Here is a 25,258-nt window from a genome sequence, read left to right as displayed (position 1 = left end):
AATAAAGATAAGAACAGGCTTGGTTCTCATAGGTTTCAATGAAATTCTGTAGGACAACATCAATGGAATTGCTCATCGTAACCAGTGGCATTTTGTAGTGAACAGTAATTGAGAGCTATAGAGTTGCATTTTTGTCCAACTCTAACTTCAGATTTTCTTGAAATCAGCAGCTGGGCAGCGGCTCAAGCCACCTGCCTAATCTCTGTTTGCAAAGCTTTATCACTGGATAGCTTTGGTTTTAAGCCGCACTCCCATTCAATCCTCCATCATTTTATCTCCAGAGCCGAGAAATGTGTGTGACACAGTCCACTGCCAAAGAGGGCCTATCGAGGACCGACATGCCGCAAACCTGTATTTTGTGATGTGCTATCACCAAGGAAATGAGATCATACGTTGGACTGAGTTCCCTCTCAGGCAACGATTAGACAAACTCTGTTCCAAGAAAAACAGCTCTTTATCTGTTTTTTCCCTGGTGTTTTCTCCAACCTTCATGTCTGTTCACTCCTCTTCTATTGCGTCCTTGTGAATCACACTCCGCTTACCAAACAGCTGATGTTAGTCACATCTTAATGAGTCAGCTGATAGTACAGTTACCCCAAACAGCATATGTCTGTAGCTGAGAATGCAACAGCTCTGAAGTCAGGTCTATTTTTCCTCCGGCAGGAATTGTGTGAGAATTTCAAGTACTACATTTATTTATTTATTTATTCAGAGTTCTATACTGCCTCTCCTCCAAGAAGCTCAGGATGGTGTACGTAGTTCCTCCCCTCCCCCCTCACAACAATCCTGTGAGGTAGGCAAGGCTGAAAGAGAGTGACTGGTCCAAGGTCACCCAAGAAGATTCATGACTGAGCGGGGATTTGAACCTGGATCTTCCAGGTCTAAGTCCAGCTCCCAAACAGCTACACCATCCTGTTTTTCATCAGACAAGGTGAATATTGGCTCGCCGATGTGTGCAAGCATATCTTGTTCCTCGTGTCATTCTTTTAAAAAACTAGCGGTCTTCAACCTGTCCAGGTGTGGAAGCCACCTCAAACGCCAATTTCAACCTGCCTTCAGGAGTCCAGTAGACAAGAGGGTGAGCAGGTGAGCAGCTACAGTTCCTCTTCTGTTTCCCAACCAGTGGCTGTCAACCAGCATGTGCTTCTACCACATCATTTTGCCCCTTCTTTCCTTCCGGACCATATGCTTCCATTTTCCTCCCCTCTGCCCGGAATGGCTCCGAAGGGGAGAGGGAGGGTCCGGTTGCATACTGCAGCAAGGCTCCCTGCAAAACATAGTGCTTGGTACCCCCTCTAACTATGCCACTTGACAAATGTTCTAAGCTTCTGCTAAGATGCTACAGATTGTCCATTTCCTCTGTCTGCAACAAACTCCATTCTTGTGGTGCTTATTAGATCATTTCCCCCAGACTGAACACTTGGTCATTTCACTAAGGAAAGGTTCTAAAGACTTAATCTGGAATCAATTGCAACCATTTGCTTAGTAATCCTGGATATTTCTTGAAAAATCAGATGCCAAAATGAAGCAGCAACATTGCATGTCTAGCACATACTAGATATTGGTGATTAGTCTCTCCAGCACTCATTAGGCAGAGTATTTTGTACTTGGTGAATTCTAATGGCTGTGAAGTGCTATTGATGTAGTAAAAACAACCCATTTTAGCCAGCGTTGACCCATATTTGCTTCCAGCTATTTGATGGAGTCAGTAAGCCATTGTATGGTTCAAAGGAAACACAAAGACCTTATGTCTTTTCTCAGAAAAGAGGTATTAAAGTGTATTTTTATTTTTATTTATTATTAAGCGTATAGTAGAATGAGCCTTGCTGAAGGCAAATTTTTCAATTTTTTTTTTGCAAAAGTAAGTCCTACCTCACTTATGTTCTACAGCAGTCTTTCCCAGCTATGGGTCATGACCCACTGGTGGGTTGTGAGCCTCATGAGAGGTGGGTCGCGGGCTGGGTCCTCCTGCCTGCCCTTGCATCCAAATGGCTCCAAATAGGACCCATTCTGGAAGCATTGGGAAGTCCTGGAGGCTTCTTGTGGGTCTGGGTTCTAATCCATCATTATTGATAGTCTGCCTGTGCAATTAGGGTGTTGTGGGGCCTTTATAAAAAGAGCATTGCCATCAGAGGACAAATTAATGTTGTGAACATTATTTATGGTGACCCACTTAATTGAAAGACTTGTTCAAATTGCATTGGCAAGAGAGTCAATAGTACTGATAAACAAAAGCTGGGACAGGAAATATCCATGTTTGGTTTCTCTGGAAACAAAAAATAAAGAGTAAATGTAGAGCATTTTCAGAAAGAAATGCCTTCTTGGCATAGTACCGTTGTCCAGTTATAATTCTGGACAACTGGACACCACATATAAACTGGAGAGATTAATGTGCACATGTCCAGTTTAAATTCTAAAGTTTGCAAAAAGGACCATTCAAGGCAACTGAGCATCAAGGGCTATTACGAGCAGTGACACTTGGTTGCTATGGTGCAGGGTCGTCAAAAATGGCCAGAGATTTATCAAGAAGACATAAATCCAGTTTGTATCTCCATCAACATACTGTCCACGATTTGATTTAGCTAAGCAGCGGGGCTTGCTGTAAATATTTCAGCATCTTGATTCAATAAGGCCATAGACCCCAATGCCAAAACATGCATTCTTTTGAGGCTTGGATTTTGCAAGAATATGTTCTTGTTTTCAGGAATCAGGAACAGCACTTCCATCTATCATTATATGGCTTCAAATGGGGTAAGTAAAGTATCCTTAAAAAGTCTGAACAATTCCCCTGTGTATCCATCTAAGTCTGAAGGTTTAGTGTTTTCATCTCTGCTGGCTTGCATGATACTTTGGTGGTCTGCCAGCACTCGTGGTGCATTTGTGTTCCAAGCATTCTGTAAACACTAAAACCCACCCACTCTACCCACTTCCTGGCACAGTGGGGCTTGTTAGCTTATGGGGGGGGAGGGCATTTTGTCCAAACTGGTTGTACTTTTCCTACTTTAACTGCACAAGCCTCTTTCACTCAGAAGTAAATCCCCCACGTGCAATGGGACTTACTAACAGGTAAGTATGTATGGGATTGCAACCGAATAGCTCAATCCCACCGGGCATGTGCACACCCTGCACCTGTTCTTACCTTGCCGTAAAGCACCTGGAGACAGCATAGCAGTTACCAGCACTGACGCAAAGGCCCACGGTGGTCTGCACACACCGGCAAAAGGGGCAGTGTGTGCCGGAGAAGGTGAGTGCCATGCTGAGCAGCACAGAGATAGAAAAGGGTGAGGGGAGGGTGAGGAAGGGGCAAAAATGGGAGAGGGGTGGGGGATGGGTGTACTGCATCCTATTTCCCTTCGCAAGCCTGATTTGCTGACACGGGGCAACACAGACTTGCATGTAGTATTATCATTGTGCATGGAGGACCAGTTTGGATGAACCCTCTCCCCCCACCCAGTGTGGTTAAATTAAATGTTTCTGGTGTATCAGGATGTAGGTGGAAGAGGTGCGCTCAAGGTGCGCTACTATCACCTGAACCGGTCCAGAGTTTTGTCTACTGTTACTTTAAAAAAGGCCAGTTCGGATGAGACTTTAAACTCAAGCCATGGTGGGGGAGCTGTTGATGTGGGGAGAGGCTGTTCATCCAAACCAGGGATGCCCAAACCCAGGCCCTGGGGTCACTTGCGGCCCTCAAGGCCTCTCAATGCGGCCCTCAGGGAGCCCCCAATCTCCAATGAGCCTCTGGCCCTCTGGAGATTTGTTGGAGCCCGCACTGGCCCGATGCAACTGCTCTCAGCATGAGGGTGACTGTTTGGTCTCTCGCATGAGCTGTGGGACGAGGGCTCCCTCCACTGCTTGCTGTTTCACATCTGTGATGCAGCAGTGGCAGCAAAGGAAAGGCCGACATTGCTTTGTGCAAGGCCTTTTATAGACCTTGAGCTATTGCACGACCTTTAAAGCCCTATACTGGTCTGGGCCAGGTTATCTTAGAGATTGCCTATTCCCGTACAATCCGGCTCGTCCTCTCAGGTCATCAGAGAAGGCCTTTTTACAAGTGCCGCCGCCTAAGGAGGTACGTGGGGCGGCGGCAAGAAATAGGGCCTTCTCAGTAGTGGCACCAACGTTGTGGAACTCCCTTCCCCTTGACTTGAGAATGGCTCCCTCTCTTGAGACCTTTCGGCGAGGCCTGAAGACCTTGTTGTTTAACCAAGCCTTCTGACGTTATGGCCTTTTTAACATCTTTTATATATCTTTTAGTTGCTTTTTTACAGGCCCGATTCCTAAGAACTGCTGTTTTATGCTCTTTTATTCTGACTCTTCTGACTACTGTTTTTATGGGTTCTGCTAATGTGTTTTTTAATATATTTTTATCTGTTTGTGAAATTATGTTTTAATCTGTTTTATATGTTGTTAGCCGCCCTGGGTCCCTTTTTGGGAGAAGGGCGGGATAAAAATAAAGTTTTATTATTATTATTATTATTATTATTATTATTATTATTATTATTATTATTAAATGTAAATTAATTCTTTTTTTCCCCGGCCCCCAACACTGTCAGGGCGATGATGTGGCCCTCCTGCCAAAAACTTTGGACACCCCTGATCCAAACTGTACCTCTACACGTATTGATAAATAGATTTATCAGCGCATGCAAAGGAGTAATTCAGATTATCTGAATCTGCCCCGTGTGTGCAATTTAGGGAACTGCCCCAAATTCACCCAGATATCAGGTATTCCAGGATAAACCATGAGCATGCATGTCTTTTATGGTGTTGGACCAGTTTGGAATTCAAAGCGCTGACATAAGGGGTTAGGATTGCGCCCTTAGTTGTACAGCTGTTGGTACAATTCTTCAAAGAGGCTTTTAATTTCACCAGAAAGATTTGTGCTTTTTTTAATCTCTTATTTCTCAAATCCTATTTTGTGTCATTTTGTACGTTGGATGTTGGACTGACGTGACACGGTCGCTGCATGGATGACAGAACTGTGTCAGGGTTCCCATGGACAAGGGGAGCTATACTGGGAAGGTCTGTGCCAATGGAGTGTTGCCTGGACAGGCTGAGGACACGGCGGTCATTGCACATGTCCAAAAAGAATTGGGTTGTTCATGTAGGAATGCAATCAAATCCCAAGTACCTGCCTTGAGAGACAGAAGAGAAAGTGAACTCTTTAACATCTGAATTAGAAACTTTCCCAATGTCAATAAGATTTATGGAACTGGGAACCCGGCAGGAGCTGAAGGTATAGATTGCAATTTAGGAGACTCACCAGTTTGATTTAATTTTGGATTAACTACAACATTCAGGTGGCTTCCCAACAGAGCCTGTCTCTCTTTGAAATCCAAATATTTTGCTGAGTGTTAACTTAGGGCCCAATCCTCCGTCAGCGCCGCTGGCCCAGGGTGTGGCAAAAGTGCCTTATGTGCTAACAATGTGCCAGAAGTGCTAACAATGCACTACCAGCACTGAGGCCCGCGTCAGCTGATGCTGGGCCTCAGCGCCCAAAGATGGGCACCAAGAGCCCATCTCCTGGAGGTGAATATGGCTGCCAGTCTGTGGCAGGGTTTTTAGGGGCAGCGGAAGGAAGGGGGCAGAACTGGGTAGGGGGAAGGCGGAGGGAGGAGGGGGTGGAGGTGACAGCAGCCTTTGCTGCCATATCCTAACCCCTCTCTCATGCCAGGAAACCCAACACGGGAGCTCTGCACCTGCTTAATAGATCCATTGGGGTCGTCTGGATGTTACATGGAGTAAGGGAACTGCTGCGAGAGGCCTGGCGCTGCTTCCCTGCCCCCTAGGATACAGTGCTTTGCAATTTTGGTACTGCTGTAGCCCTGGGCACTAGGGGAAGCTTAGGATTGGGCAGTGAATAATTTGCCCAGAGAGGACAACAGATTGAAGTACCTAATATGACTATTACTTATCTGGTTGCCCCGTGCTTCCAGTTTAATAACAACAATTGGTGCTTATTATTTAAATCTCCTTTATACTGTAAAAGCCTTAAGTGCTTTGAGTGCCCGAAGACCACCTTCCTTTGTAGGTAAAATGCTTCCCCATATGATACTCAGATAATCATTTAAGCCGGCCTTGCTTTGGGTGCCCAGTGGCTTGTCAGAAGTGCTGGAACAGTGACAGCAACTACCCAGCAGATGTAGCCAGTGACTGTGGAGCTGTGGGCCTCCACCAGTAGAGGGGGTTCATTGCTTAGTCATTTAAAGCCTTGTGGGTTGCTTGCTCTCTCCTGTTGGTTCTCAGCTCTTGCTTGACTTCTTTTCCTGTTTTCTTGTTTTCTTCCAGTGTAACAATAACTGCAGTTCTTTCTCCATCTTAGTTCTTAATGTGGTTATTGTCTTTTGTCTTGTGAAAAGTCCATTTGTGCTTTACTTCTGAAAGAGAAGTAGTATATGTATCATTAAAGCTCCCATCCAAACCATATATCTGTGATGTTAGTAAGGGCTAAACTAGACATTACTTTAAATCAGTGATTTTCAACCTTTTTCATCTCTCGGCACACTGGCAAGGCACTAAAATGGTCAAGGCACACCATCAGCTTTTTGATCATTGACAAGGCACACTATGCTGTCAATGGGGGCTCATATCCCCCAATGGTCCTACTGATAAATGACCCCCTCCCAAATTCCCGCGACACACCTGGGGACCATTCACAGCACACCAGTGTGCCACGGCACAGTGGTTGAAAATGGCTGCTTTAAATCAAGCTAGCAAACTTGTTGACACAGGTCTTCATGGACCTGCACTGCAGAATCGGGTCCAGGAAGGGGGCTAGGATTTGGTAGCTGCAGCCATTGCTGAACCCACCCCCATTCTGGAACCTGATCCATTCTCCCCCACCCCCTTGCCATCCAGTTCCACTCTCCTCCTATCCTGTTACTGCCTCATTACACCATCCCACACCCCTGTTCCACCTTCTCTCCACCCCATCTCACCTCCCCCACCAACATACCTGCCTCGGTGGGTCCAGGGGATCCACTCGGGCCTTCCTGCCAGCACCGTGGCAGTACACACCTCCATGTGCTATTGGAGTGTGTTTTACAACTGCCATAAGGTGGTTAGCCCTCCTTGGCTAATTCATTCCACCAGTGGGACAGAATGCTTGTTCTGCCACTGGGGCAGCCCCATAGGACTGTGCTTCAATCTTACACACATTTACCTGGGAGTAAGTCCCAATGAACTCAGTGGGCCTTACTTCTGAGTATACAGGCATAGGATTGCACTGTTCAACTTTCCAGACATTCGCCTGGATTATTAATGAATGCCGTTGGTGCAATCTATCATTCTGTCTCCCAAGTAAATCTCCTGCAATGCTGGAAGTGAACCATCTTGCCAGGAAGGTGGTGCCAGTTTCGGTACAAAGCAAAGAAGAGCAAACACAGCTGTCTGAACATAAGGAAAACTCCCACATGAAAGGATGTGTCGTGCTTCACATCAACAGAACTTTTATATTACTTTGTATCACTGCCAAATCATCATCTATTCCTTTTCTTTTTCGCATATTCCACAAATGTGCGTAGGTCTACATTCCTGCAGTACGTAAAACCACTAGCATAAATAGGGCAGTTCAGTTATAAAAAATCAACAGCCCCAAATCCTGATTTTCCCTCTCACACAACACCAGAACCAGGGGACATCCACTAAAACTGAGTATTGCAAGAATTAGAAGGAACAAAAGAAAATATACCCAGTGTGTAATTAATCTGTGGAACTCTTTGCCACAGGGTGTAGTGCATCTGGCCTAGATGCCTTTAAAAGGGAATTGGACAGATTTCTGAAGGAAACGGCCATCCCAGGTTACAAGCCATGATGGGTATGTGCAACCTCCTCATTTTTGAAGTAGGCTACCTCACAATGCCAGATGCTTGCCTGGATGCCTTTAAGAGGGGATTGGACACATTTCTGGAGGAGAAGTTCTTTACAGGTTACAAGTCATAGTAGGTAAGTGCAAGCTCTTGGTTTTAGAGGCAGGCTACCTCTGATTGCCAGATGCAGGGGAGGGTACCAGGATGCAGGTTGCGCCTGTTGTCTTGTGTGCTCCCTGGGGCATTTGGTGGACCACTGTGAGATACAGGAAGCTGGACTAGATGGGCCTATGGCCTGATCCAGTGGGGCTGTTCTTAGGTTCAAGGGAGTGGCCACACAATGCAGATCTCTTGTTGCCTTGCCTGCTCCCTGAGGCATCTTGTGGGCCACTGTGAGATACAGGAACCTAGACTAGATGGGCCTTTGGCCTGATCCAGTGGCACTCTTGTTATGTTCTTGTGTTCAATTTCAGATAAATTGAGCAAGGGCTTAGTTACAGCATTAAAAAACTGCCTGGAGCAGTAGGGGGAGCTGTCTTCATTTTTGACTATTGTTGCCAATGAATAATGTTGTTTAAACCATTTTTGCCCAGCATTGTATATACGCAACGGGGATCAAATGCGTATACCTGTTGGCTGGGTAGAAATGGGTTAAAGCTTGTTACCCTGCACATGCCCGATCTCGTCTGATCTCGGAAGCTAAGCAGGGTCAGGCCTGGTTAGTACTTGGATGGGAGACTGCCCGGGAATACCAGGTGCTGTAGGCTTATACCATAGTCTTTCGCGACTGAAGGTTGCCAACCATTATCTATTTGGAAGCTGAAATGATTCATGGCCCTAATTGTTGGCGTAGGGTGTCACAAGCATGCAGTAAATCATATTAGCGGCACCCTGGGTTAAGCTGCCTGGGAAGTTTGGGTTGGCACTGAATCCTGGAATACCACCCAATGGAGCAGGTAAAATGCTAGCCAGGTCTGGGCACTTGTCTAGAAGTTAAACTGCAGGAACCTTCTTCCCCTACAAGCTCAATAGTTTCAAGCAAGGTTAACTTGAGTTGCATACACCCATAAGGGTCATAAAAACAAGAGGCAAATGGGATTTGTCCATGTCTTATGATGTTCTTATGCAATCACGGTTACGATGACCAGATGCTGGTCAACTTGGAATCATTGCACTGAAGTTGAAGTTGACTTCAACTTGGAATCATTGCACTGAAAATAGCACATCTCACTGGTTTCAGCACTGAGGCCAAACAAGGGTAAAAGCAAGGAATGTTTCAGTTAAAAAGTGTATGGACTGTTGCTTTTTTTTCTCCCAGTCCAATTACATTGCAATCAAAGCACCATAAAATTGAATGCTTCCGTGCTATGGGAACAGAAGTGACAAAGTAGGCGGAAAGGAAACAGACCTAGGGTTCAGGCTGCAGAAAGAAAGGGGAAGAATGGAGATGAAAATCCCAACTACACATCACAAGAGAAACATTGATTTTTCCCATATTACTGAGGTGGCTTTCTAGGGATAGCTCCTGCTTTTTGAGAATAACCCAGTCAGCAAGGCAAGAAGACTGAAAGAGATGAACACTAGTCAGAGGCATCACTACGGTTTGCGTCACCCCCCATGATGGACCTCCTCCCAAACCAGACCATACAGAACAAATCACAGTATCATATGCGCAGCCTAAATGCAGTGACATCACTAGGATTGGTATCACCCCAACCCCACATTAACATTTGTCCCCTTCCTCCACATTTGGGAGGAGGCCCAAAAATGGGGCTACCTGACTGTGTGCCAGCTATTTAGCCAGTGCCGAGTAAAACAGCTTCATGTTGGGCTGGGAGGCCCGACGTGGGGGGTCTGGATTTGGCAGAGCAGGGCTCTGCCTGTCCCACCCCCCTCCCACCCTGTTCCCTTCCTGCCACACCTTCCCCCTGTCCTCCCCCCATCCTGGAACTCCTCCCCCCGCCCCAACTCACCTTTCTGCCACCCAGATCAAAGGATGAGCTCCCAGTAGTGCATGAGAAGCCTCCAGCCGGCGCTGGCCCAGGACTTATGCTTTATGGCACATTTGCAATGCTCAGCACCAACACTGGGTTGGCGCCGACCACACAGGATCGGGCCCTTAGTAACTACATGCTACAATGTCGTTAGCCATCTTTAGCCCACCAGCGGTTTCCGTTTCCACATGGCGCTCAGAGGCAGACATCACTCCAACACAAACCCTCAAATATGCAGACAGTTTATCCTGCACAGTTTATCCTGCGAATGTATTCTGAGGAGAGTTTCACTTCTCCTGGGGTCTGGACCTAAAATTGTTTTAGGGGCAGACCATAGCACGTGATTTGGAAGCTCGACTACACTTGTGCTCCATTCACAGTGTCATTCCTGCTCCCCCAAATGTTGTTTCAGAGAGAGAGAGAGAGAATTAAAAGATCTGGCGATGGTGATAGCAATTTCTCCTTGCTGGCCATCCCTTAACTCATTGAAGGTTGCTGGCCCAACAATGAAACCTGAGTCCAGCAGTGGGGAGGTTGTTGCTTCACCTGTCCTCCACCTCCTTCACTTGTCTTGTGGTTCCTTTCCTTGGCTTGTCCCAGCCCCAGAGCAACCCCCAGGTAGCCTTCCAGAGACCTCTCATCATCATCAGCCTTTCATTATCATCAGGTTTGTGAAGGTTCAGCTGGAGTCCCCATGGTGGTGCCCGAGATAGAGGGGCAAGGCTGGAAGTGGATACAAATGTGTCTGACATTTCTCCATGGGCCAGTACCAACACCTGTTGATGCACCAGCACGGTATTAGCAGATAATGAGGTCACAGTTATTAAGAGTTAGGTGACAATTCTGCCCATCACAGATAGCAAATTCGCATATAAAGATATCTGACTGTGGACCCAATCCTATCCAACTTTCCAGCTCCAGTGTAGCCACAATGCAGCCCCATCATAAGGGAACACGTGTTCCCATACCTTAAGAAGACCCCAGTGACTGCCCCTCCATCACAGGATGCAGCCCAGACCCCACTGATACAACTGCACCAGCACTGGAAAATTCGATAGGATTGGACCCAGTACCACTTGGTCAACAAAAGTTCAAATAAGTTAAGATAGCAAAATAAATGAAAAGTTTCTTTCTCACCCCAAAGTCCTCACAATATAAAAAAAGATGCATAAGAGACACTAGCTAACAGTCACTGGGAGGGATGCTATACTGCTCTCTCCTTGCTGAATATAAGAGAACAGCCATTTAAAAGATTATTCTTAGCCCAGCTGGGAAAAGCCAGATCAGTTTTGGGGAAAACCCCTGAAAAATTGCCATGTCAGCCAAACCTTACACAAGCTCAATAAGAACTAGAATACATCCTAAATCATTTGTCACACTCGTCAGGGACTATCTACATCAAACTAGCAGGAAGCAAAACTACAGCCAAGCAAGTACAAACCAATGACTCTGTCTGAGCTCATACATCCCCTGGCTTTCAGAGTACACTGCAGATATGGCTCAGATTCAGACTGCCCAGTGGCGTACAAATGGGGACCAGGGGGCCATGGGCCCTAGGTGCCAAGCTGCGAGGGGGGGTGTGGCAAAGGCCACATCCCAATTTTTAAAACTTTGGTATTTTTGCATAATACGATCATTTTGTATATCATTTGACATGTAGCTTCATGCAGAATGCAATGAAACAAACCAGGTTGAAATATCTCTATTCTATCAAACATTATAGTCAAAAAACCAGAAAAGGAAAACACAACTGCCTCATGTAACAAAAAGTGGATTACACTGAGCCCTGAGTGCCAAATGACATTCACAAGCCACTGGAACTGCCTTTCTTTCCTGAGTGAAAAAGCCATGCTTTATTCATCATGCCGATTGTTTCCATTTACATAAAAGTGGTAGTCTGATATTTAAGAGGTCATTGACTTCTTAAATTAAAAGTACAACACCTGTGACATGCTCTACATCATGTCAAACGTAATAAAACAATTGCTCATACTGTGCGATCCCTTTTCCACTAAGCACCTCAATCTTTTCACCTCAGTGAAAACCCTCTCACGCTTCTGCTATCACAAAATGGCTACCATTTTAGGGACATAGTCATGCAAGGGGGCTCCAGGACTGTTGCCAAAGTTGCCTACACTCACCAGAGCAGGTAAAGCAGCAGCAACGGTGGGGAGGCAAAATTGCTAGAGCAGATTTGAAGTACCCATTGTGGTTTGGGAGGTTTTAAGGTTTTAACGCAGGGGTAAGGGGTTTTAAATTCCCTTTCCCCTCTGAAGCTTCCCTCCTCCCCACTGGATACTGCGTGCCTGTTTTCGGCACAGCTGCACCAGTGGGGGGGGGGAATCTATCAGTTCTCAAACTGTGGGTCCTGACCCAATTTTTGGTGGTTCGTGAAACTGAAAGGGAAGATTAGGCTATGTGCATCAAGACTATGTGCTACTTGGGGGGGAGGGGCACTGCTGTCCAATCACCATTATAGCCACACCCCTTGAGAAGGTCATAGTGAATCCCCCTTCTCACTAGCCATCATTTCAGAAATCGAACATTATATCCCACCTGGAGATCCATAACAAAACCCACTTGCTACCATTGCCATTCTTCTCCGTCCATGGGTGAAATCCTACACAGGCGCAAAGCCTGCTCAGATCTGACGGTACGAGCAAGGCCTGAGACGGTCTGCATTTTCAAAAACATCTGAAATCTGGAGTTCTGAGAACAGCATTAGTCATTGTGCCTCAGCACCGGTTTATCCCCAAATAGCTGCCGCTTCGTGAGAGCTCTGTCTAAACAGCCATCGGCGAAAGCAATTGTTTCATAACCAAATTTGTCAAGCATGTTCTGATGCTATCTCACCTACCACATCAAGCAGTCGCCCTCCTCCATTTCAGAAACGGAAAGGGCATCTTCTTTGAGGGCTTGGGGTCACCCACACTCACTGCTTGGGAAATGACAGGCGCACATCAATGGTTAAATGCGTGGGAAGGATTTCCCCGAAACTGACAATAACATTATTTGTACAAGTACGGGAAGCAAAAGATGATCATGAATGACGAAAGGCAGGAACTCACTGCATGCAAGGGATAATGTAGACTTTTTTTTTTTCTTTTTGAAAACAAAATATGATCGTGCATTTGTGTGCCATCTGCGAAAGAGTACTGGGCTTCTGTTTTTTTCAGGCATATAGATGATTCACTTTTAAAATCAAATCCTGAAGCTCTTCCCAGATTGGCAAACAGTACCCTGCAGAAAAAGCCTATAGTTTTGGAGCCTTTCCAAACCTCAGATACTGACAGCATTCAAGTCTTCCTATTTCGTTTGTTAACAGAGAATGCTCATGACACCAGATTGCAATGGAGAGGCTGATTTCAATCAAACCATGGTGGAAATAATGGAATCTGCTTCAAAACAAAATCTATTTATTTAATCTTTACATGGGCACTGTATTGAACTTTCGTTGGCCAGACCCCAGATGTTTAAAAATATTCATTCCCTCCAGCAATGTAAGCTGAAAACAAAAACACAGCCTTCTTTTGCTTTCCTTCCAGGACTTTTTGCGGCGCGCTGACATTTCAAGAGTTCTAACTTGGTATGCTTTGCTCAGTGCTGCACTAGCTATTGGTTTGCAAGTGTCTTTCTCACAGTTACTGAAACATGCCTGACCTGTAATGATTTGGAAAAACAACACACTGTTTGCCAAGAACCACACGAGCGAAGTCAACTTGTTGGTCTGCATTGGGCCACTTTATTGATTACATTTGTTCAAATAAATTCTGCAGCAGTTGCTGGTTAATAAAGCTCCTCCCCTTTTAGTATGAACAAAACTTTAGTAAAAACAATCTCAACTTTTTCAGAAGCTCATGTCAGAAACCTCTTCAAGTTGAAACATTGTTACAGCAGGAAGCAAGCGACAGCCAAAAATAGAACCTTTTCAGCTGGAGATACAACAGCAGTCAGGTGGTCCAGTGATACGGGCTAAGATGACATTTTAAAAAGGATCTTATGTATACTAAACAAGAGGTGGCCAACAAACCCTCAACCTGACACAGGAGGGTTTCAGAGACATTGGCACCAATCGTGCCTTCCCATACAGTTCTTCTCAAAGGACTGAATTAGTCCAGCAATGTAAGGAAATGCCCAGTGGATTAATCTCACTGCATCCACCTCTAGGAGCTGTCTGTCTCTATAGGGAAGTGGCAGCCCAATCCAAGGGGCCAGTTAATGGCAGCAGAAGTGTCCTTCCGCTGCTGTAAATGCAGTGGCATCGCCACAAATGTCAAGCCACTGCTAGGCAATTCAGAGCCACCAACATATAGGTTGGCAGCTCTGTGTGCCCGCCACCAAGGATCCAGGCTCCTGCCATCCCAGGGAAGTTGGTAGACAGGACAGTTTATGGGTGGGAGGGAGTTTTGGGGTGGGGGGCAGGGGTGAGAAGCAGGCTAGAGGGGGTGGTTGGTGGGAAAAGTGAGTGCCAGATCCTATCCCCCATTTTCCAACCCACTCTGCCCCCTTTATCTCCTCAGACACATAGCTGGCATTGATCCAAGGAGGCTTACAGGTGGCCAGAAAGCCTAACCAGAGGTAAGGTTTCTACTTACTTTGGTAAGAGAGGCATATGGGCTGCGGCACATGTCTCTCTTACATCAGGCACCATCTGCAATGTGTAGAGGTGTTTGTTTTTGGTGAGTAAGATAGGAATACAGCCTAAGTCTTAGTGAACACAATGGGCTTACTTCTAAGTAAGGTAAATAGCACCATTTTTAAACACCTCTAGAATGTGGATCAAACATGGAGTTCACCATCCACATCAACCATCTCTTCAAGAATTAGTTGTGGTAGATCTGTGGGGAAAATATGATAAATGCAAATGGATAGCTTTTGCTTTTCACCCTAAGCTGGCCCAATTTTCAACCAGAGTGTTGCAGCACATTGATGTGCCATGAATGGTCTGCAGATGCAACACAAGAGGGTCATATATTAATAGGGCTATTGGGGGATGTGAACCCCTGGCTGGCAGTGTGGTGTGCCTTGTCAACACTGCCTAACTCTTCAAGCCATTGTAAAGGAGTCTAGTGCAGTGGTTCCCAAACTTTTTAACACCGGTACCCACTTTTAAAAATGATTCTCTATTGGGACCCACCTAGGTTTACAAGACTTTAAAATAAGAAGATCTACTGTAGAAAGAAATAATATATTTTTTATTTACTTCCATGTAATAATAACCTGGAAAAAAAAATGCTCAGACATTTATCCTCCTATATTTACACATGCTTGCAAACTGGAGGAGCTGAGCTCTTTGCAGGGCAATTAGCAACTATCTGATTTTTGAATAGCCTCAAGGATTGAGGCATTTAGTTGTCTCATTGGAGGCTCTGCTTGGCTGCTACAAGACCCACCAAAAATCAGGTCGCAACCCACCAGTGGGTCCCGACATACACAGGTCTAGTGCTGTACTTGTGCGGGGGGTTGCTTTGTTTTAAACTTTGTAGTTGGCTGGAGCATCAGAAGGGAAGCAATTAGACTTAGACTAGGTTAACGGTCATATGGTAGTCAAAAGGGATTTTTTCTTTCCAACGTCTTGGCACGGCTGCTGTTGTGGATAATTGCTTCCCGTCTCACACCTGCACAAAACCCAGCGGTTGGCTCTGGCTGTTAGGCAAGAATGTAATTGCGGCACCTTCAATCAAAGGAGAATATTGATTTGGGCATAAATCAGAAAGCCTACCCATCCTACAGTTTTATTTACTGGAACTATACAGAGCACTATAAAAAAAAAATTAATGGAACCCAAATCCTAGATTTAAGAACACTCTGTCAGCGTGTCCTGACAAAGCCTTTTTTCCTTTGAACAAAACATAAATCAAAAGAAAACGCATGTGCACATAAATCTCTGACAGAGAGCACACTCAGCGCTACTTGCTTCCTAGAAGAGTCACTAACTGTAAAGCACTAAGTTTTGCAGGGAGCCTCACCGCAGCCTGCAAGCAGCCCCTCCTCCCCCCTTTGGAGCCATTCTGGGTGGGGGAGCAAAATGGAGGTGAATGCCTGCCAAGGTGGAGGGGCTACTTGCACACTGCAGTGAGGCTCCCTGCAAAACTTAGTGCTTTACACCCCCTCTAGCTATGCCACTGACTACTTTACCTCCCACCTGCCTGCCCTTAACTTTGCAGCTCTCAGCTATCCCACACATCTGCTTTTCTTACTAAGCATGCCCCTGCATTAATCATGCTTCTCCCAATACCAACGCAATGTGTGTGCTACTCATAGGACCAGGACCAGCCCAGACACGACACTAACCAAAGCAGTTGTCTCAGGCAGCAGATTGGGGGGGGGGGCACCCACATCCACCCACCTGCTCTGGCCCACTGTTGCTCCTCCTGCTCCCTGATTTGGAAAAGGAACATGCAATGTGGAGTAGAAGAAGTATGGGGAAGAGGAAAGTGATGGGCTACCGCATCTCCAGAGATTGCAAGAAGCAGACACTGGTGCATTAACAGGTAAGGGAGAGGCAGCATTTTACATAGCATCTCAAGCACCAGGAAGTCATGGGCCTGCACAGTACTCACCCTACCTCCCTCCCGATCCCTGTGCTGTCCTACCTGCTCCAGCATCTATCTTTGCTCAGACTCAGCCACCTGTTATCTGGTGTGCTCCCTGGGGCATTTGGTGGGCCGCTGTGAGATACAGGAAGCTGGACTAGATGGGCCTATGGCCTGATCCAGTGGGGCTGTTCTTATGTTCTTATGGACAGTAGCCAGGCAGCGCACACTGTCACTGTCACAGTTGTGGCAGCCATAAAGCTATTTTCACCCTTAGAATGCACGTTCCACTGACATAAATGGCCAATAGGATTGGGCCATTAAGATGGTTTGTGGTTAAATCATGATGCAAAATCTACAAAGTTTAGACTGCCCACTCTATTCCTTCTCCACATTGTGCAATGCACTTCATCAATGCACAAATGTGGCACAAATCGCACAAGAGAGACACTGCGGCCACTTTTTGTGTCAGTGTGAAAATTGTATTTGGTTGTGTTTTGAAATTACGTGCTCGCTTCCTGCTTTTTGCACCACAGGGGAAGCAAACAGTTGTAGGCCATCTCTCCCCCTCTCCAAATGCTAACTCTCTCTGAATAGCTTCCCCCCCCCCTTTGCATTTTCATGGCCCTGACCCCCTCTATGCATTCTGTATTCCAGGCAGCCCTGTCCTCATCACTGATTCTGAGTTAAGGCAGCCTGGTTGATGCAGATGATTTATGTCCAAATTACTGCACGTCAGTGAAATATCACGATTAAGAGGATCATTACAAAGCAGAACATTTTTAAAGTCAGGTTGCCATCGACATGACCGCAAAATTCTGTTTTCACACCCTCTTGTGTCCAGGGGAAACTGAGGGTTCATCCAAAATTAGTTTCCTGGATCCAGCATGCTCTCTTCTGATGACTGCTTCCTGTGGGATCTTTGACCTATCTCTTGACCTCCCAGCGGGAAGGCCATGTTCCCAAGTACCACCAGTGATGTGTATGCGACACCTTTAGGAATACTTCCAGCAGGGGATGCAACAATAAATTCATAATAATTACATCCTATTAGCATAATGATGACTTCAGACCACCCACCAGTTTTATGAAATGTTGGCCAGAGCAAGTACTTTAGAGTCAAATCCTGAGCTTGATGCACCAGCCTTACGCCAGTGCTGCGTGTTGCAAACATGCCGTTAAGGCACACCTGTGACATTCTGCACTGGGTCAGCGCTGGCACCAGCCCAGTGCCAGTGCACACAGAGCCCAGGGCCAACCACACACCCCTTGGGGCAAGGGAACAGCTCCCGGCAGGGAAGAAGTTTGTTGGGATTGGAGGGAGGCATTCCAGGGCAGGGGGAGGGGAGGGAGAGAGAGGATGAAACCAGCAAAGCTGTGCTCCACCGGATCCAGAATTCAGGGTCAGGCCTTCTGGGATCCTGTTCACTACTGAGTGTGGGAGCAAACAAGAAAACAGCAGCAGTCTTCACATTGCCACTGAAGAGGTAGTGAAGAATTTTGCTGCTGCGGATAAGACAGGAATAACAGTTGTTTGGAAAGGCAAATACAGTATGTGAACACATCGGTTTTCATTGGAGCACCAACTGTAGTGTGGTTATCTCTGTGCACTTCTGTGAGCATGGGACTATCTTGTTTTCTGTACTGGGCTCCTTCCAAGTTCTTCATGGAGAATGTGGCAGCTGCTTGGTTATCACCCGGCACACGAAATCAGTGGCCATGTGCCTAGCTGCCTGTGGGAAAGTTTGCAGAAATAGTGACACCCTGACAGACACAAAGTATGGAATGGCCAAGTCTGAGTTGTTTTAGGAAGCAGAATCTAAAGAGTGGAATAAGCTTGTCTTCCAGCATGAATAAGTGCGCGACTCATGAAAGATGAACAAGTCCTGCGTTATTCCTACTCAGAGAGATGTGGGTTCCCAGAACATGGTTCTGAGGGTGCCCTTGAGTTTTCACAACTTAAATGAACATCAATAGGATTCCAGATGCAAGGGAGGGCACCAGGATGCAGGGCTCTTGTTATCTGGTGTGCTCCCTGGGGCATTTGATGGGCCGCTGTGAGATACAGGAAGCTGGACTAGATGGGCCTATGGCCTGATGCAGTGGGGCTGTTCTTAACTACAATTCCCAGAAAGCCTTGCAGGTCTCTTGTTATCTGGTGTGCTCCCTGGGGCATTTGGTGGGCCGCTGTGAGATACAGGAAGCTGGACTAGGTGGGCCTATGGCCTGATCCAGTGGGGCTGTTCTTATGTTCTATGGCAAAGCAGATGGTGCTTTCTGACCATGTATAAAATGAGGGAAGATTAGGATCACACCTCAAGCACACTGCCTCCCCCCGCAACAGGCATTCAGTATAACTTCTGAAAAAGCCAACACTTACGCAAACTGTGCATTTAGTACCTGAAAAGAACAGGATCCTGATCATACATGTACTCTCTCAGAAGTTATCCTGTGCATAGGGAGCCAAGAAGACATTTTTATGAGAACTTTTATGAATACTTAGATTAGGAAAAAGAACCATCACCCTCAAAAACCACATACTCCAGTTGGCCTGTACAAATTCTTTCCTATCTTAAAAGCATATTAGAACTTACCACTAAAATGTCCTGAACTACCTATAGAAAGACCACGAGTATTCATCTTTATTCTCTGCACCAGGGGTGCGCAAACCCCAGCCCTGGGGCCACTTGCGGCCCTTGGGTTCTCTCAATGCGGCCCTCAGGGAGCCCCCAGTCTCCAATGAGCCTCTGGCCCTCCAGAGATTTGTTGGAGCACACACTGGCCCGACGCAACTGCTCTCAGCGTGAGGGTGACTGTTTGACGTCTCGCATGAGCTGTGGGATGAGGGCTCCCTCCACTGCTTGTTGTTTCATATCTGTGATGCAGTAGCGGCAGCAAAGGAAAGGCCTGCCTTGCTTTGTGCAAGGCCTTTTATAGGCCTTGAGCTATTGCAAGACCTTCATTCATTCATATGTCATCTTTAATATATTCATTTATGTAAACTTATATAAATTTATTCAAACTTTTAAATGTAAATTAATTCTTTTTTTCCTGGGCCCCCGACACACTGTCAGAGAGATGATGTGGCCCTCCTGCCAAAAGCTTTGGACACCCCTGCTCTACACTATAGTTTTAGTGGATTTCTGTCTTCCATTTAACATCCCTCCAACTTCCCTCATGAAACAGAGCCCGGTGGAAGAACTTCTGTTAAGTAAACAAATGCCTCTCTGAGTAATCCTTTTATACTTGCTGACTTGGCAGTACTTTACCTCACACTAAATGTATCTGAGCTCCTACACACTCTAAGGTTTATCTTCATCAGCCAACAGGGATGGTTATTGACGCTATTAAGATGGTCTGTTACACTCTGAAGGCTTATGCTTGACTTAAGTGATGTTACACATGCTTTCACAGAGAAGGTAGACTAGCATGTTGGCAGCCGCTCTTTAGATGGCGCAGATTCAAGTAGCCCCATTGGGGCTGCTTCTGTTTTATCCGGGAGAAGGGGAATAAATTCCGCTTGCCCCGGATTGAGCCGCAGGCAGCCCCAACTACACATTGGATACGGGGCAGGTCAGTTGGCCTGCCTGTTCCAGCACCGGTTAGGATTGGGCCGTAAGGTTTGAAATTGTTCTCTGTGCTATAAAATCACACAAACACAGCCCACCCTATTTAATCAGCTAATTCAGTTTGCTTCTCTCCAATCGTTCTTTTCTCAGAGTCACTGCTTTCTGAACCACGTGATCTGCGTGATGTGCTCTGCACCACAGGTCAGGTGTTGCCTTGGCTGTGAGTTTAATTTAGTCCCAGTCTCCGCCAGGTAGACTAGCATGTTGCCAGCTGCAAGGAGAAAGCAGTACTATCGCCCTTGGGTTACGTGGCATCCTAATATTCCATTCTTACTTTTTGCCAGGGTCTGTTGGGACAAGGCTGGATGGGCAATTGGTCGTGTCTAAAGCAAGGCACAGAATCCCCATTTCAAAATCTGAGCAACGGCTAGGCAGGAAGGCTTAATGGAGACTGGACTCAGCATGTGTAGCACAAGAACTGCCATTTCTAGAAAGGATGTTGCAAATCTTTCTTCCACATCAAAAGAGAGGTGCAGCAGATTCTATGTATAATTTACTCAGGCATAGCACTGAGCGAGTCCAGTAGGTGCTCTCAAATAAGTGTAGATAAGGTTGCTGTCCATACCTCAGAATAGTACCATCACAAAATTAAGCATACTTTCTCAGTGGTGGCTGAAAAGACAGTGTTCATATGGAGCGAGATGAGCCAAATCCCCCACATCAAAACTAACAGTGTTAATTTGCCAAGAAGTTAGTTGGGCTTGAACACAGAATTTTCACCAAGGAGCTAAAAGCAGGAACATCATTCTAATTTTATTTGTCCTATCTGATATAATACATGATTCCCAAAGATACAGTGCGCAGTTTGATGGGGGAAGAGAGAGGAGGGGCAACCAGAAGACAAAACTGGCACTGAGCCTAGTGGTTGGCAATTGCCCTTCTCCCTTGCTCTCTGTTCTACTCTTCCTTCTGGTTAGACTGGGCTTTACTGGGGGGAAAGATTGCTTTCACTGCCACCATGAAGGCTGGGGAGCCTAAACAGAAAGAGATTGCTTGGGGGGGGGGCCTTCCTCTGATGACCAAAGAGTTCCAAAATCCAAGGGGGGTGTAGTTGTGGTCCCTTTTCTTCTTGAAATTACGCAGTATGGGAATGTGACAGTCAGAGAGAAATGGCAAACCTGCTGTCTCCTGAATGAACTTGGTCCAACAGGTTAATTCATGAAAAAATAAGGGTTATTTAAAGCGCTGAAGAGTATTCGGTTTCACAGATATATTGCAAGGGAGGGGCGGATCACAAAGAATTGGCACAGGGATTAAAAAGCAAACAACACAATAAAATCAATTCGGCAGCCACTGAATCAGGTTGATCAGGCTGGGAGGCCGCATTTGGGACGTCACCTCAGGAATCAGGAGGCCTTGGACTGGGCTGCCGAACACCTCTGTTTTGCTCCCACTGCCCGGAATGCTTCCGTAGGGGGCGGAAGGGGGTGCTTGCGTGCTGTGGTGAAGCTCCCTGCAAAATCTAGTGCTTTGCACCCCCTCCAGCTACACCACTGGTTACATTATTGAAATTAAATAGCTGTAGGGCTGAACAGTGGCTTGATGGGAAAATGTGGGGAATATCTTGCATTGTTAGCCAACTGCTGTGTGTTTTCCAAGGAACAGCAAGTTCTAAGCATGGTTCAGGGTAAACCCTACTATCCCAGAGTGAACTCAGTGGGAGCAGGTGCTTTTCAGTGCAAGGCCCGCTTCAGTGCAACCTTGAATAGGGACAGGCTTATTGATTTCTGTAATAAGTGCCAGGGGATGTTTTCTCTTTGGGAAAATGCTAAAAGCAATCAACAGAGGAGCCCTGACCCGGTGAAGACTCATGAGAGATGTTGTAAGAGCTCCAGCCTGGTTGCTGATAAATGCTGCAGCAATTTGGAAGTGCCCTTGAAACGCCTCTGGCAATAAACTGCTGGCAACAATATTGAACCGGACAGATGATTTTTGTTGTGCTCAGAGTGTTTGCAGCTTGTCATCCTCAAAGAATTTGGGTAGGAAAAGGCCGTTTGCTGACTCACCCATAAAAAGGCTGTCTGTCCCTGACCTTAGGGTTTTGTTTTTTTTCCAGGCCTGAATTCATAACAGTACAAAAAGAAAAGAAGTCAGGAGACAACCATAACACGGAGAGACGTCGGGAGAATTTCTTAGGAGGGCAGGCAAAGCATAAGAGTGACTCCCATTCATTCCAATGCTGTGTGTGCAGGAGTTGATCCTAGTTAACTGTAGACCTATCTAAATGTGTCATCTTCCCGCATACCACCCCAACCTCCAAAAAAATAGTTCCTGTATTTTTACACCATTAAATTTTTCTAAATCAAAAAGGTTCCTGGGGGAGGGAGAGAGAGAGAATTCTGACAGGTGAGGGCATGCAAATCATTAAGTCACTCTGGCTCCTGTTAAAATTACTGAAATATATTTAACTTTGCTGGGGCAGCATCAGGGATTGACCAGGCTAGATACTAGCCAAGAGCCATACCCATCAAAGGGCCCACCCAGCCAGGCTGACCTGGGATACCTAGAGATACAAATCCTCACCCTTTAATTCTGCAGATAATTCCACTTTCCTGCTCCGTGGTCCTGGATCAGTTGCATAGCTAGAAAGGGTGCAAAGCACCAAGTTTTGTACGGAGCCTCACCACACAATGCGAACGACCCCTCCCCTTTGGAACCATTCCGGGCCACTAGACCAAAACAGAGGTGAGTACCTCTGTTTAGCTCTAGCGGCCTAGAATGGCTCTGAAGGGGAGAGGGAGGGGCTGTTTGCACACCACAAGGAGGCTCCCTGCAAAACTCAGTGCTTTGCACCCTCTCTAGATATGCCACTGTTTCTCAGGCTCAATTCCTGTACTGTTACAAAAAGACAGCTTCTAAGTAGCTGGAGCTCTTCCCTTCTCCTGTCATATGCAACATATACAACCTGCAGCTGTTTGAGTGACCCAGGTTGCCTGCTTAATTTCAGCACCAGTGTCCTCCAATGGAAGCGCATGGTGGTGTGAGAATGAACCACCGAATCCAGGCAGCAAACATGCCTGCTGCTGGGTGGTGTAGTGGTTTGGGAGGTGGACTTAGACCTGGATGATCCAGGTTCAAATCCCCCCTCAGCCACAAAGCTTCCTGGGTGACCTTGGGCCAGTCACTTTCTCTCAGCCTCACCTACCTCACAGGGTTGTTGTGAGGATAAGAAAGAGGGGAGGAGCAGCTGTGTAAACCGCCCTGAGCTCTTTGGAGGAAGGGCGGTATAAAAATGCGAAGAAAAATAAATAAATAAATTTTACAACCAAGATACAGGGCAGAGTTCTGACCTATTTATTTATTTAAAATAAATTTTTATACTGCTTTTTTCCAACGCTCAAAGCGGTGTATAACTATAAAATTACAACACCACAAAGTTGATAAAAACATGGAACAAAACCAATTAAAAAATTAAGCAAAACCAGATGGAAGTCGCCTTTAGAAGTGGTCTGTAACATCACTGTAGTAGAGGAAATAGACCAATGATGCACAATATTTTGCAATGTTCTGCCTTAATGGTCCACACACAGTATTACTGACCTCATTCTCAATGCAAGCAGCACACTGACATCAATAAGCGTGCTCTGTGATGAAATCCAAAAACATTACTCAATGGTTAGTAAAGAAATTACTACAGCATTGAATGTGAATCACAGTTTTAAAATCTAGACATAAATCATTACAACTATTTTGGGTTTGCTGCTTGACAGATAATATTTTAAATATGAGTGTTGAAATTACTATCAAAACTCAGGTCATTTCCTTGACTTCTTTCTTGTTCCCTTCTTATACTGTTATCCCCACCAGTCCCAAATTTCAGTTCTGCAATATTTTTCCTCAAAGCCATACCACTCAAGTATGTCTTACAGGAAGAATTGAGATCAGCATTTCCCAAACTGTGGGTTGTGACCCAATGTGCGGTAGGTCACAACCATCCATGCTCAATGCTCCACTGCCAAACCTTAATAGGAGTCCACAGAGACCATTTCCAGGTCACACTGGGCCTGTGACCCACTCTGCAGGCCCTAAAATGCCTCCCTGAGCCAGAAGTCATGAAGCAACCAGAAGTCATGGAAGCAACCCAGAAGTACCGTATTTTTTGCTCCACAAGACGCACTTTCCCCCCCAAAAAGTGTGTGGGGGGGGAAGTGTGTGCGTCTTATGGAGCGAATACTGCAAAAAAGAGTGCACGTTATGTTATGCTTCATGCCAGTTTATGCTCACATTCACCCTAAGAAGGGGGAGGATCTGCCAGTTTATGCTCAAATTCACCCTAAGAAGGGGGAGGGGGATCTTCATGCCAGGATGGATGGATGAAAATGGAATGAGAATATGGGTTGAAAAGGTGTGGTCCAAACGTCCTGGAGGACTTCTGAAAAAATGGGTGAAAACATCATGGGACTCAGTAAAGGAGGAGATCCTTGTACAGTCATTCAAAAAATGTGGCATTAGCAATGCCTTAGATGGAAGTGAAGATGGTATCTTATATGAAGACAGCGAAGAAAGTGATGTCAGTGATTGTGAGCAAATGAGCTTCATGAATTCTGACTCTAGCGATGATGAGTTCTTGGGGTTTCCAGAAAACTAGAGTACTCAAACCTTTAAGTCTCTCCATTTGTTAATGACAGTGATAATGGTTCTTAATGCCACTGTTGACTGATGTTCACTTTACATGGTTCAAATGTTATTCTGTTATAGTTTATTAAATATTTTATTACACTATTTGGTTCAGAATATTTTTTTCCTGTTTTCCTCCTCTAAAAAATAGGTGCGTCTTATGGTCAGGTGCGTCTTATGGAGCGAAAAATACGGTAAACTGGATGTCACTCCCATAAACTGGAAGTCGCTTCTGGCCACTTTCCCAAGGCACTCTGTGTCCCACATAGGCCAACAAAGTGGGTCGTGGGCCCCGGGGCAACCTGGAAGTGGCCTCTGGGAGTTCCCAGAAAAGTTCTGTGGTGGAGTATTGAGCAGCAAAATGGAGGCGAACACCTTCTAGGTTTCCTGGGAGGCCTTCTGGGCATACATGTTCGTTTTGCTCCCACTGAGGGAGGGGCTGTTTGCGCACTGCGGAGGGGCTCCCTGCAAAACTTAATGCTTTGCACCTCCTCCAGCTATGCAACTGGTCAAAGCTGGTCATCGGCCGGATCTGCCAATGTTCCTGGGCTTCTGTGGAGGGGGCAGTCTCGAAGATGTGTAGGTTTCAGACCATGAAGAGCACCATGCACGTAAGAGATGCTGAATCTGTGCCACTTTTGAAACTCCAGGAAGCAGAACCAAAACAAAGCATT

General features: G+C 46.0%; 1 long non-coding RNA gene and 1 pseudogene across 1 annotated transcript; both read left to right on the top strand.

The window, feature by feature from the left end:
- Positions 1-637: 637 nt before the first annotated feature.
- LOC136657323 (uncharacterized) lies at positions 638-23,669 on the top strand. Its single transcript, XR_010794751.1, has 3 exons — positions 638-1,086; positions 2,705-2,751; positions 22,024-23,669. It is a non-coding gene; the product is annotated as an uncharacterized lncRNA (long non-coding RNA).
- On the top strand, positions 8,458-8,575 carry LOC136657856 (5S ribosomal RNA; annotated as a pseudogene).
- Positions 23,670-25,258: the final 1,589 nt, after the last annotated feature.

Source organism: Tiliqua scincoides, chromosome 7 (genome assembly GCF_035046505.1).
Source record: "Tiliqua scincoides isolate rTilSci1 chromosome 7, rTilSci1.hap2, whole genome shotgun sequence".
Taxonomy (NCBI): Eukaryota; Metazoa; Chordata; class Lepidosauria; order Squamata; family Scincidae; genus Tiliqua; species Tiliqua scincoides.
The sequence above is the reverse complement of the archived record's forward strand: the minus strand, read 5'-3'. Positions and strand labels throughout refer to the sequence as shown.